We start from the raw sequence: 11,312 nt of genomic DNA on the forward strand, positions 1-11,312 counted from the left end.
GCTTTATAAACCAGAAATGGAACTCCTATTTACCCAAGAGAACAAAAAGTATATAAATATGCATCCACACAAATCTGTATATGAGTATTTATAGCAGCTTAATGTATTATTGCTGAAATCTGGAAATAGCCTAAATCTAAATCAACTGGTGAATGGATAGCCTTATCATGCTATATCCACAAAGTAGAACAGCATATATTATTAGTTATAGAAATGTACTGTACTATTCAGGATGAATCCCAGCTGTATTATGCTATGTAAATGCAACTCAACTCAAAGGGTTCTAAACTGTAGAATTAATATATCTGACTTTCTGGAATATGCAGACAATAGGGACAAAAATAGGTGAGTCATGAGTGGCTGGGTGGGGGTGTGTGATTGACTTCCAGGAACATGAAACTTTTTGGGTTGATGAATATAATCTATATATTGATTGTAGTGATAACTGTATGACTTTGTCAAAACTCAGGGAATGCTACTACTGATGATTGTATTTCCAGTCACCTGACTAAAAACGAAGTAAAAATAAATAAAACTAAATTACCATATGTCTCCAAGGTTTTGAACTGGATCACTAGTACACTGTTATCTAGTACACAAAGTAGCATATCTAGCTGGTACTATTATTTGATATTATCCATAAAAGTTGAACACAAAGATAACTATGAACCAGTAATTTCATGAGTAGGTAAGTAAGCAACAGAAATTTACACATCTATATATACAAGAAAGATGTACAAGTGAACCCATGACAGTACTATTCACAAAAGCCTTAAATTGGAAACTAATGAAATGTGTATCAGGAATAGAAAGGAGCATCTGTATTTTTGATAAAGTTTCTTTGCTTGGATGCTGTTTCATGCATGTTTTTGCTCTGGAAAATTCTTCAAATTGAATTCCAAGGCAATTCGTGAATTCAACTACCTTGTGAGTTCCTTATGGATTCTTACATTTTCCTCTGTATTTTCCTAAGAACTAATACAGTCCGTGGTACATCATGCACAATACATTTTTGAATAGTGAATTAATGCCTGAATGAAATCAAAGAAGGAAGGAAGGAAGGAAGGAAGGAAGGAAGGAAGGAAGGCAGGCAAGGAAGGAAGGAGGGAAGGAGGGAGGGAGAAGGATGGGAGGGAGGGAGAAGGATGGGAGGGAGGGAGAAAGGAAGGGCAGAGCAACAAATGGGGGTAGGGAGAGGGAAGCTGGGAAGGAAGGATAAGAAAAAAGGAAGGAAAAAAGAATGAGCATTTTAAAATTCTATTTTAAAAGCACATTCAAAAGTATATAATTTAATAAAAACGTTATTTTTCTAAAGTCAAACTGAATTACATTATTACAAACATTGCATTTCAACACACTGATTTACATTCCCCCAAATCTTTGGATATGTTGGTGCAAACCTGAAATAGCTGATAACTAGTTTTGTATATATCTACATTTCTTTAAACCTTTAGTTATTTATATCATTGCTTGGTTCTTGCTAGCACTTCATTCAAAATTGGTATCTAGGTACTAAAATTTAATCTACTATATCACTTTCTATATGTAAAAATTATTTATGTCGGCACAATTGATTTTTGAATACCAACTGTGCTTTTCTCCCTCACTGTTGAATGCAGTGGATTTTCTTTTCTGTGAGTGGTCCCAGGAAGTAACACTTGCATGGTGAAACTAGCTTTCAGAGAAATTAAGATGGTTGAATTTGAAGCTGCCAAGCAAGGATTCTGTCCAACTTACAAAGGTAGGAATGGAAGCAAGGTTGTTGCATAATATTTATGAAATGAAGATGAAAACACTGCATTTTTGTGAACATCACTGTCCAAGAGTAAGAGGAATACTAGTCATTTCTGCCATATTATTTGAATGTTACCTTTAAATGATATCACACGAGTACTTTCCTGTGATTTTCATGACCTCTTCTGTTAAAACCATTGTGACAGGTTGAGAAATCTGAAAAACAGTCTCAATTTCATGTCCAAAAATCCTTCAGTTGCCTCATACACTTTTTAGTCTTTTTAAGAATAAATCTCTATTTTCTATTTAATCATTGACTACAATGCAAAAAGCAAGTCATTTTATTTCATCCATTTGGCAGAGATGGAAAAAATAATAAAATGACAAGTTTTTAATTAATTACTTAATGAATTATCAGGTTTTACTGATTAGTAATCACTTACAATGTAGTTCTTTTCCATCAAAATAAGTGATATAATATGAAAGTTAAAAGTAACGAGTTAGCCAAACCTGTAATTTACTATGTGTTTTCCTATTGTCAGCCTGCAATGTAATTTTATATGGAAGGAATTACTGGTCATGTTAATTTTATTAATGATGGTATAATGTCAGATTTTAAAAATTGCCTTATATTTCCTCCTCCAATTTTTAAGATAGAAGTTCAGGAACCATTGATCTTTTTAATTCTTGCACTTATTAAAAGTAATGTCATAGACACTTAACATTTAAATTTCAAATCCTGAAGTATTTTCATTTTTAAATGAGTGATTAATTTTATACCTATGAATGATCACATAAAATGTATAAACTATTTATTATATTTTAATATGACATCTACCTTTAATAATTAAGAATTACTACATGCAATTACTGCAAATAACCTTGAACTACTCATGTTCTTGTCATAATCAACTTCTTTAATTTCCCCCTTACATGGTTCAAAAGAAGTGATAAACTTTCCAGATGGCATTAGTGAGAGTGATGGGAAAGTCGTTTTATATGATCCTGTAAAAAATTGGAAATAATTTATGCCCTAGGGGAAAGGAAACATGTAGAAGACAATATGGACAATAACCATCACTGACATACTAAGCTAATTTCACAAATACTGTATTATGCTAATTATCTAATTAAATATTGTGCTAATTATGTAATTAAATCTATTATTATTACATAATTGCACAATACCTTTGAAATACTTAAATACACGATTATTTTTCATGGCATTCACATTTATTTAGGTACTAGAGTATCATTTAAGCCCTTACTCACATAAAAGAAGTCCTTCCATTTATAACCCTGACAGCATATGCTTGGATACTAGGTATTACAGTGGTGGTCCCTGAACATGCATGTGTTCATCTGTTATTTCCCAACTCTCCTGCACTTAGGTAGAGCCATGTGATTGTTTCTGGTCAACAGTCAGTGAAAAGAAGTGCCATTTGTCACTTTTGGGACAATGCATTTAAAACCTTTGAGTTTCTCTTCTCTTGCTATCGTGACCTGGAACTACGTTCTATAAAATGCAGCTACAATATGTACCCTTCAGTTACTGGTGGAGCAAATTCCCAGTCTTCCTACACGCTGACATGTGTGAGAAATAAGAAAAAACCAGAGTTATTGAGAGTAAAGTGTATATTACTGTGGCAGTATAACTTAATCCAACCTAAATAATATAAATCAAAATTAAAATCAATGACCTCCCCCCCCCCCCCACACCTTTTGCTCTAGTTCTCCTGTTATCAATAATCTTCTGCAATACCTATACGGATCTAGAAAAAATGGAATCTAACACCTATGTTATAAGCTCTTCCACTGCCTTTTTTTCCCTTCAGAATCATCTTATGTTTCCTAAATTGTTGACGTGTGGGATTGGGGATATATTACTATTATGTGTATTATGTATTCTTTTGTAATCTGCATAAATGAAAAGACTTGAGTTTCTATTAAATTAATTTGAAATTAATAATTATTTAGCAGTGTATGGAACATGATTGAAATTCAGCACTAAATAAGAAAATGTATTTAATTGCTTTAACAAGAGAGAATGTTAGAAATAGATTTAGGGACTCATCAGTGTTTTTACACATCTACTTCTTAGCCCTGAATTTCTCTCTGTTACCTTGCTTTTTATCAACTGCTGATAGACTTCTCCAACTGAGAGAAGATTGGTGGGTGGGGACCCAGGAAAAATACCAAAAAGAAATATTCAACGTCTATGTCAAGAAGCTATCTAGATTTTTCTAAGGATTCAGAGGAGTTTGCCTTATTGAAATTGCAAATAGTTGCTACCACCATAAATATATTCACAAGTATTTTGTATGATTTTTCTATATAAATACTTCATAAATGAGCCCAGTAATTACTATATCTAAAGTATATCTTGTTTTAACACTTTTCATTGACTCATACACTAAAGCTGGAATGTTAGAAGTCTTACAATAGGGAAACATTTGGTATTAATATGAATATAAAGTCAAGATTTTTTTTATTGATACACAAGTATGCTGCTTGGAAAAGGAGCAAAAAATACAAGCCATTCTGTTACTTAAGAATATATTAACATTATTTCCATATGCTTATTACACCATTTTTCATAAGGGCAAATTTAAGGAAGTAATTCTATAATTTAATGTATTTAGTTATTTGTACGTTCTTTTATCCTTTGCTTTCCAATGTTTTTCCATTATCTCTGAAACTTGTTTCAGAAGCTGAAGCCTTCTGTCTTGATGAGTGTAACATTGTGGTAATTGTGAAATCAATTTTTAGGAGTTCTCCAACTTAATTCTTCATATTCAGAATCCTCTTGCTTAGTTACCTTACTTTTCCATACAATTTTGCATTAGTTTGTCATTATTCCAATACATGACTTCTAGGTGTTGATTGAGAATGTTTAATCCATAGCTTTGACAGGAGGAATTAATATTTTAGCAATACTCAATCTTATAGTTAATATTGATATGTGACATTTAAAATTATGAAAGTACTTGCCTCACATTTTCATTTTTTTTTATCATTGATCTAGCCTAAAAATCCAGGTTTGGTTTTTGGCTGAGGGCTACTATTTGAGGATTCCATTATAAAAAGAAAAAATTAATACACAGATTGTGTACATAGATTATTTTAGCCTTTCTACATGACTTACTATGCTGTGTATGAACAGATTTCATTTTTCCCTTCCAACATGTATTAATAAGTATTTCTAAAGAAAATTGATGATGAATATGTAATTTTCCCACACTGTGTGTCAAAATTTACCATCAACCTTTGGTGTAGTGTGTTTTGTCATGATGAAAAGCATAAATTGCAAATCTGCTCATGAACTATTATTTGTTTCTTGAAAATTGATTAGTCAATTTTAATGTTGACCAGGTATCCACAGTGGTCAATTTCCTATCTTCCATTTTGTCTTGACCAAACCATAGTCTGGTTTCTCTCATGCACACCAATCCCTGGACTTTAGGTTGCCGTCGAGGCTGGCAAGCACTAAAATAAGGATATGCCCCTCTTATGAGCTTAGCCCCAGAATTGCCTGACCACAGTGAGACACATTTCCTGCCAAACCATACTAATTATGCATTACTTTCTCCCTTTTTTTCAAATTCTCCTTACATGTTTCTTATCTAAGAAAGAAAAAAAAAACATGTTTTGTTTTTTTTTGGTTTTGTTTTGTTGGTTTGATTTTGAGACAATTGCAGTTCCTGAATTAGGAGCATTATCCTAATCAACAGTCTTTCTGTATGAATTCCCACCTTATCTGGATTTGTGTTTATTTTACAAAATAACTGTACCAATGACAACGGTGTATTACTCTATCACTTTTTAAATAAGGACTTCTCAAAAACATGAGATTTTTGAATGGAATATAATGCTTTTTTATTTCATGATTTATCATGTGCCTGCCTAAGAAGTGTGCTGCCCATCTTTAACGTTCTGGTTCTACTAAAACCAGAGCTTCAGAAAAATTTTAATGACTCTACTTTTACATCATTATAATTAGAGATTCACAAAGATTATCAATGAATTGCACTATTTTTGCTTTCATTCCAAACATGAATGTAAGTAGAGGATTTGGAGGGTTTTTTGGTTTTTGTTTGGTTTTTTCCAGTCAAAGATATATCTGACATTATTTTCTTGGCTATTTCATATTCAGTTAAAAGTTTAATATAAAGAGAAAGTAACTGGTTTTGAGTGATAATATACCACAGTGTTTGGTAGAGAACCAAGTTGTGGTGAATAAAGGTCCTACTCAATTAAGAAATATGACCGAATCAAAATAAGGTGAAATAGTTAACAATATAAAACAGAAACTATAGTTGGGAAGATTCATCCACCTGCACACTTTAAAGCAAGGTGAACTAACTTTTTCTGTAAAGAACTTTGAGGATCATTTGGTCTCTCTAAACTGCAGAACTCTGCTCTTACAGCATGTGTATAGCCATACATATAACATAAAATGAATAACATACATATATTTTGATAAAAATGGATGCATACTGAAATTTGAACCTTATATAATTATAAATGTGTCACAAAGTAGTGCTCTTTCACTTTTCTGACCATTGAAATATGCAAACCTCATTCTTAGATGCTTGACTGTTCTAAATCAGGTGACACAGCAGGTTTAATATGGAAGCATATTTTTCTGACCCTGCTTTGGAGAAACAAAAGTACAAAACTTCTGTGATAAAGCTGATATTAAATATATGCTAGGAAACAAATCAGCATAGCAGTATGCAATATCTCTTTTTTCTATCCATCTTCAAAGAAGTTTGAAAATGTCTGAGCTTTCAAAGGATTACTATATAAATCAAACAGTATACTGTAATTAAGGTTGCTGGATAATAGGATGCCAGTTAAATTTCAATTTCAGATAAAAATCAAATAAATTTAAATTTGTTAAATATGACCCAAACATTGCATATATCACACAGTAAAAATCAACATTATTGGGGTCTTTTATTTTCCTTCCTAAATCTAGCAACTTTATCTCAAACAGTAATTAACTTTATTTTTAAAAACTATTAATATATTTATTTTTAAAATAAACAATGTTTAGCAAAGGAGAAAAATTGAAATGTTTAGCAAAGGAGAAACGTTTAGCAAAGGAGAAAAATTGAAAATAGCACACTAAAAATACAGACTTTTTAGCAAATGTTTAGCAAAGGAGAAAAATTGAAAATAGCACACTAAAAATACAGATTTTTTTTTTTGGATACTATTTATTTATTTATTTATTTATTTATTCATTCTCTACTTAGTTAACATACAGTATAATCTTGGCTTCAGGTGTAGAACTCAATGATTCATCTCTTACATATGACATCCAGTGCTCATCCCAACAAGCCCATCACCCACTTACCCCACCTCCATCAATCCTCAGTTCATTCTCTGCATTTAAGAGTCTCTTATGGTTTTCCTCCCTCTCTGGTTTTATTTTTCCTTCCCTTCCCCTATGAACATCTGTTAAATTTCTCGAATTGCACATATGAGTGAAATCATGTGACATCTTTCTCTTCTTTTGCTTACCAGAATACCTTCCAGTTCCATCCATGTTGTTGCAAATGGCAAGATTTCATTCTTTTTCATTGCTGAGAAGTATTCCCTATATATACATATATACACACACCACACCTTCATAATCCATTCATCAGTTGATGGACATTGGGCTCTTTCCCTAATTTGGCTATTGTTGATAGTGCGGCTATAAACCCTGTGGTGAATGTTCCCCTTCAAATCAGCATTTTTGTATCCTTTGGATAAATTCCTCGCGGTACAATTGCTGGGTCATAGGGTAGTTCCATTTTAATTTTTTGAGGAAACCTCCACACGGTTTTCCAGAGTGGCTGTACCAGTTTGCACTCCCACCATCAGTGTAAAAGGGTTGTCTTTTCTCCACATCCTCGCCAACATCTGTTGTTTTCTGAGTTATTAATTTTAGCCATTCTGATCACTGGTAAGGTGGTATCTCATTGTGGTTTTGATTTGTATTTCCCTAATGATGAGTGATGTTTGTTGCTTACTGGTGGATAGAAATGCAGCTGATTTCTGTACATTGATTTTATATCCTGCAACTTTGTTGAATTCATGTATCAGCTCTAGTAGTTTTTTGGTGGAGTCTTTTGGGTTTCCATGCAGAGTATCATGTCATCAGTATTTAACTTTTAATGTAATTGTGTTCTCTACATTTTGTTTGAATCTTGTTCAAAATCAATGGGAAATCTCTGAAATTATTCAAAGGATGAACCGCAAAGAAACTTTAGACATGGGAGACTCTGTAGAATTTCATTATAAACAAACCTTGCAAAAAGGAAGTTAAAATTTATCCCTGTAATAGTTAACAGGAAATTGCAGACAATTAAAGTATGAGAATCCAAATAAATATTTAATTTGAACATCTACAATTGAACTTGGGTAGAATATCTTAATGAAGTTTCTATTTTGAATTGAAAATTTATAGTTTATGTTTATTTTTGAGAGAGAGAGACAGACACACAGTATGAGTGGGGGAGGGGCAGAGAGAGGGAGATACAGAATCCAAAGCAGGCTCCAGGCTCCCAGCTGTCAGCACAGAGCCCGATATGGAACTCAAACCCAGGGACTGGACCACGAGATCATGATCTAAGCTGAAATCAGACCCGTAACCCACTGAATCACCCAGGCGCCCCTGGAAATTTATGTTCTATACTGGAATGAGATGAAATTGAGAGGACCTGTGATTTTATAGCACTTAATCATGATATACAATCAAAATAATTATAAAGACATCTTATATGATGGCTTTTGACGTACAACAATGTGTCATTATGAAAAATGTTTAGCATAAAAGCAAATTGGTAACTATTTAAATATTTAGACCAAAATATTCAATTCAGAAATTAGAAGACTATCTTCCAAATAGAAAAGGGATGAAGTATTTTTTCAAAAGTACCATGATCCATAAAGAAAAATTATAAAAAAATGTCAACAATTTTAAATGCATTAACCATAGAAACAAACTGTGAAAAACATTGTAAATCAGGTTATGGACGGACTAAAAGACTGTATTAAAAAGAAAATATATTTTTACTGATGATGTCAATACAAAATCCTGAGATGATTTTAGAAACAGATATAACTAAGAATCAAAAATAAATGCATTAACATATAATAAGAATTATGCTATTTTTAATATTCATAAAATTATCCTACAATTATTGTAGCTGTCCTTAATTTACTGACATATATTTTACTTCAAGACCAATTTTCATATTGGAAATCATTTTTGAAAAGCATTATTTTTCCTAATAGAATCAGTTCATTGGTATGTAAATAATTGCTCAAAATTAGTATAATTATAATTATTTTACTTTTTACTCTTAAAAAATTTTTTTTTCTATTTTGAACAGTAAGCCAGATGGCCATCCTAAACTTTTTCGTACATTCAAGCCTGATTTAATTGTTACCTTTTCTGTATGATATCCTTGATCAGGATGGACCAGTCTCTTCTCACTACTACTCCACTCAGAATAGATAAAACTATGTATACAATTGCGTATATTTACAATTTTACATGTACTATCCATTTTATTTATTTATCCAAATGCCAGGTTTTTACACTGGTTTCTTGAGAACAGGATATATTTTATTCATATTTTTATTTCCAGCTCCTAAAATACAGCAGGCAGTAGTTCTCAGTTTATAATTATTGCGTTGAATTCGAGTCATAGTCCTAGAAACTGAATTATTAAGGTTTGCATTTTCATTGTAAATTCATTTATTGTTTAAATTTTACGTTGGAGGTGATACAGCTTTGGTTTTGGTATAATAATGAGCATGCATACATTGTTGGAGATGTATTAGATATAATTTTTCTTGCATTTTTCCCACATAGAAAAATAAAATGGCAAGGTTGACAGAAATGGTTATACACCCTGAGATAGGCAGCACAGCCCTCTCCAACCCCAGGCAATAGAAGATATCAGGTGATTTTTTTTTTAAGCTTATCATGTCAAGAAATGGAGATGCCCTTGCTGTCAGCATAGTATATTACATTGATTGATTGATTGATTGATTGAAACTCTGACTCTTATTACTAAAATACATTTGAATCTACTTAGTATAAAGATGTTATTTTAAAACAAAACACTGCCTTTATATTGGAAATATATGTAGATACAAGTAAAGAAGAATAGATAGTATCTTGCTTCCTTGCTTCAAGTAGTGCCTTTCATATGTGCTTTAGTATTTTCCTCTGTAGGAAATATACAGGCAATACAGGAGTTGGTGTTGGTATTGCATAAGACTAATATTTGGCCGACAACTTTCTGTGTTATGTCTGACTTGTAACTAATGCAGAAATTCAGCTGTTTACTATTATCTGGATGACATGGAGTGATGATGATATTTAAGCAGGAAACTTTAAGCAGAATCAGCAAACTAAATTAACCATCTAATAAGAAAATTCAAGTAATTTTAAAAAACTTTAATTAGACCATAGTACTAGAAACATACAGAAACTATACATATTCAAACACACATCATAAATCTTTTACTTCCATGTCTATATATTTTCATGGAAATTAATATTTCTAATATATATGTATTTAATGGAAAAGATATTAAAAAAGAATATCAATGCAAAAATGTATTTTACATTTATTTAAAAAGTATTTCTTTAGTAGAATTTACTGAAATAAACCAGATCTTGATTACACAAAGGTAAAATTTAGACACGATAATAGCATTCATTGAGTACAAGGAATTATATTGCATTATACTACATTACATTTGGTACTTTATTTTATTCTCAAACAAGTGTCTAAATAGATAATTTTTTCTAATCCTCATTTTGTAGATGAGAAAACAGGCATAAAAGTATTTCTCAGTATCATAGATTTTAATTTTAGATGTTCGAACTTGATTCTAGTCTCTCAAATGCATGCTATACTTTATTTTGCCTCCAGATAAGAAGCTAAAATTTTAATTGGATATATTGAGATTAATTGGCTGTATATTGAAGGAATCCAGATTCTTTTGATTTATTCTATGTGCTATAAACTAAACTGGCTTTTTTTTAAAGCACTGTGAAGGCATTTTGCTGTTACTGTTCACTCTTAAATATGTACCTGCTTCATTGTCTTATTACAATTTCTTCAGGTTTTTCCTACTAATATAAAGCAATAGTTTTGCATATTATCAGATTTCTACTACTTTACCAATAAAGCTGACTTTAAATTCAAGTATACAAAATTAAGTTCCAAGTTTCATCTTCTCTGTCTAAAACATTAATTCCTCCAAGTATTTTAATAAAAAATGGTTCCAACTAAACCTCTTGGGCTGGATACTTTCAAAAAGAAATCAGATGCTCCATTATTGTGTCAGGTCCATAGAGAAAAGCCTTTCTTGATATGATTAGTTCTCTTCTTCCCTGTGTATCTATGACCCTAAGGATATAATAAATAATATTAACAATTTCCTTTCTGGATCCTTAGGGCTCACGTCTCCAAATTATACTTGGAAATAAATGCATGACATATTAGAAAGAAATATATATTTTGTTCTATTCTATGATTGAAAAAAATAAGTCAATTTATCCA

The sequence above is a fragment of the Panthera onca genome, chromosome D4 (genome assembly GCF_046562875.1).
Source record: "Panthera onca isolate mPanOnc1 chromosome D4, mPanOnc1 haplotype 2, whole genome shotgun sequence".
In the NCBI taxonomy this organism is placed as follows: domain Eukaryota; kingdom Metazoa; phylum Chordata; class Mammalia; order Carnivora; family Felidae; genus Panthera; species Panthera onca.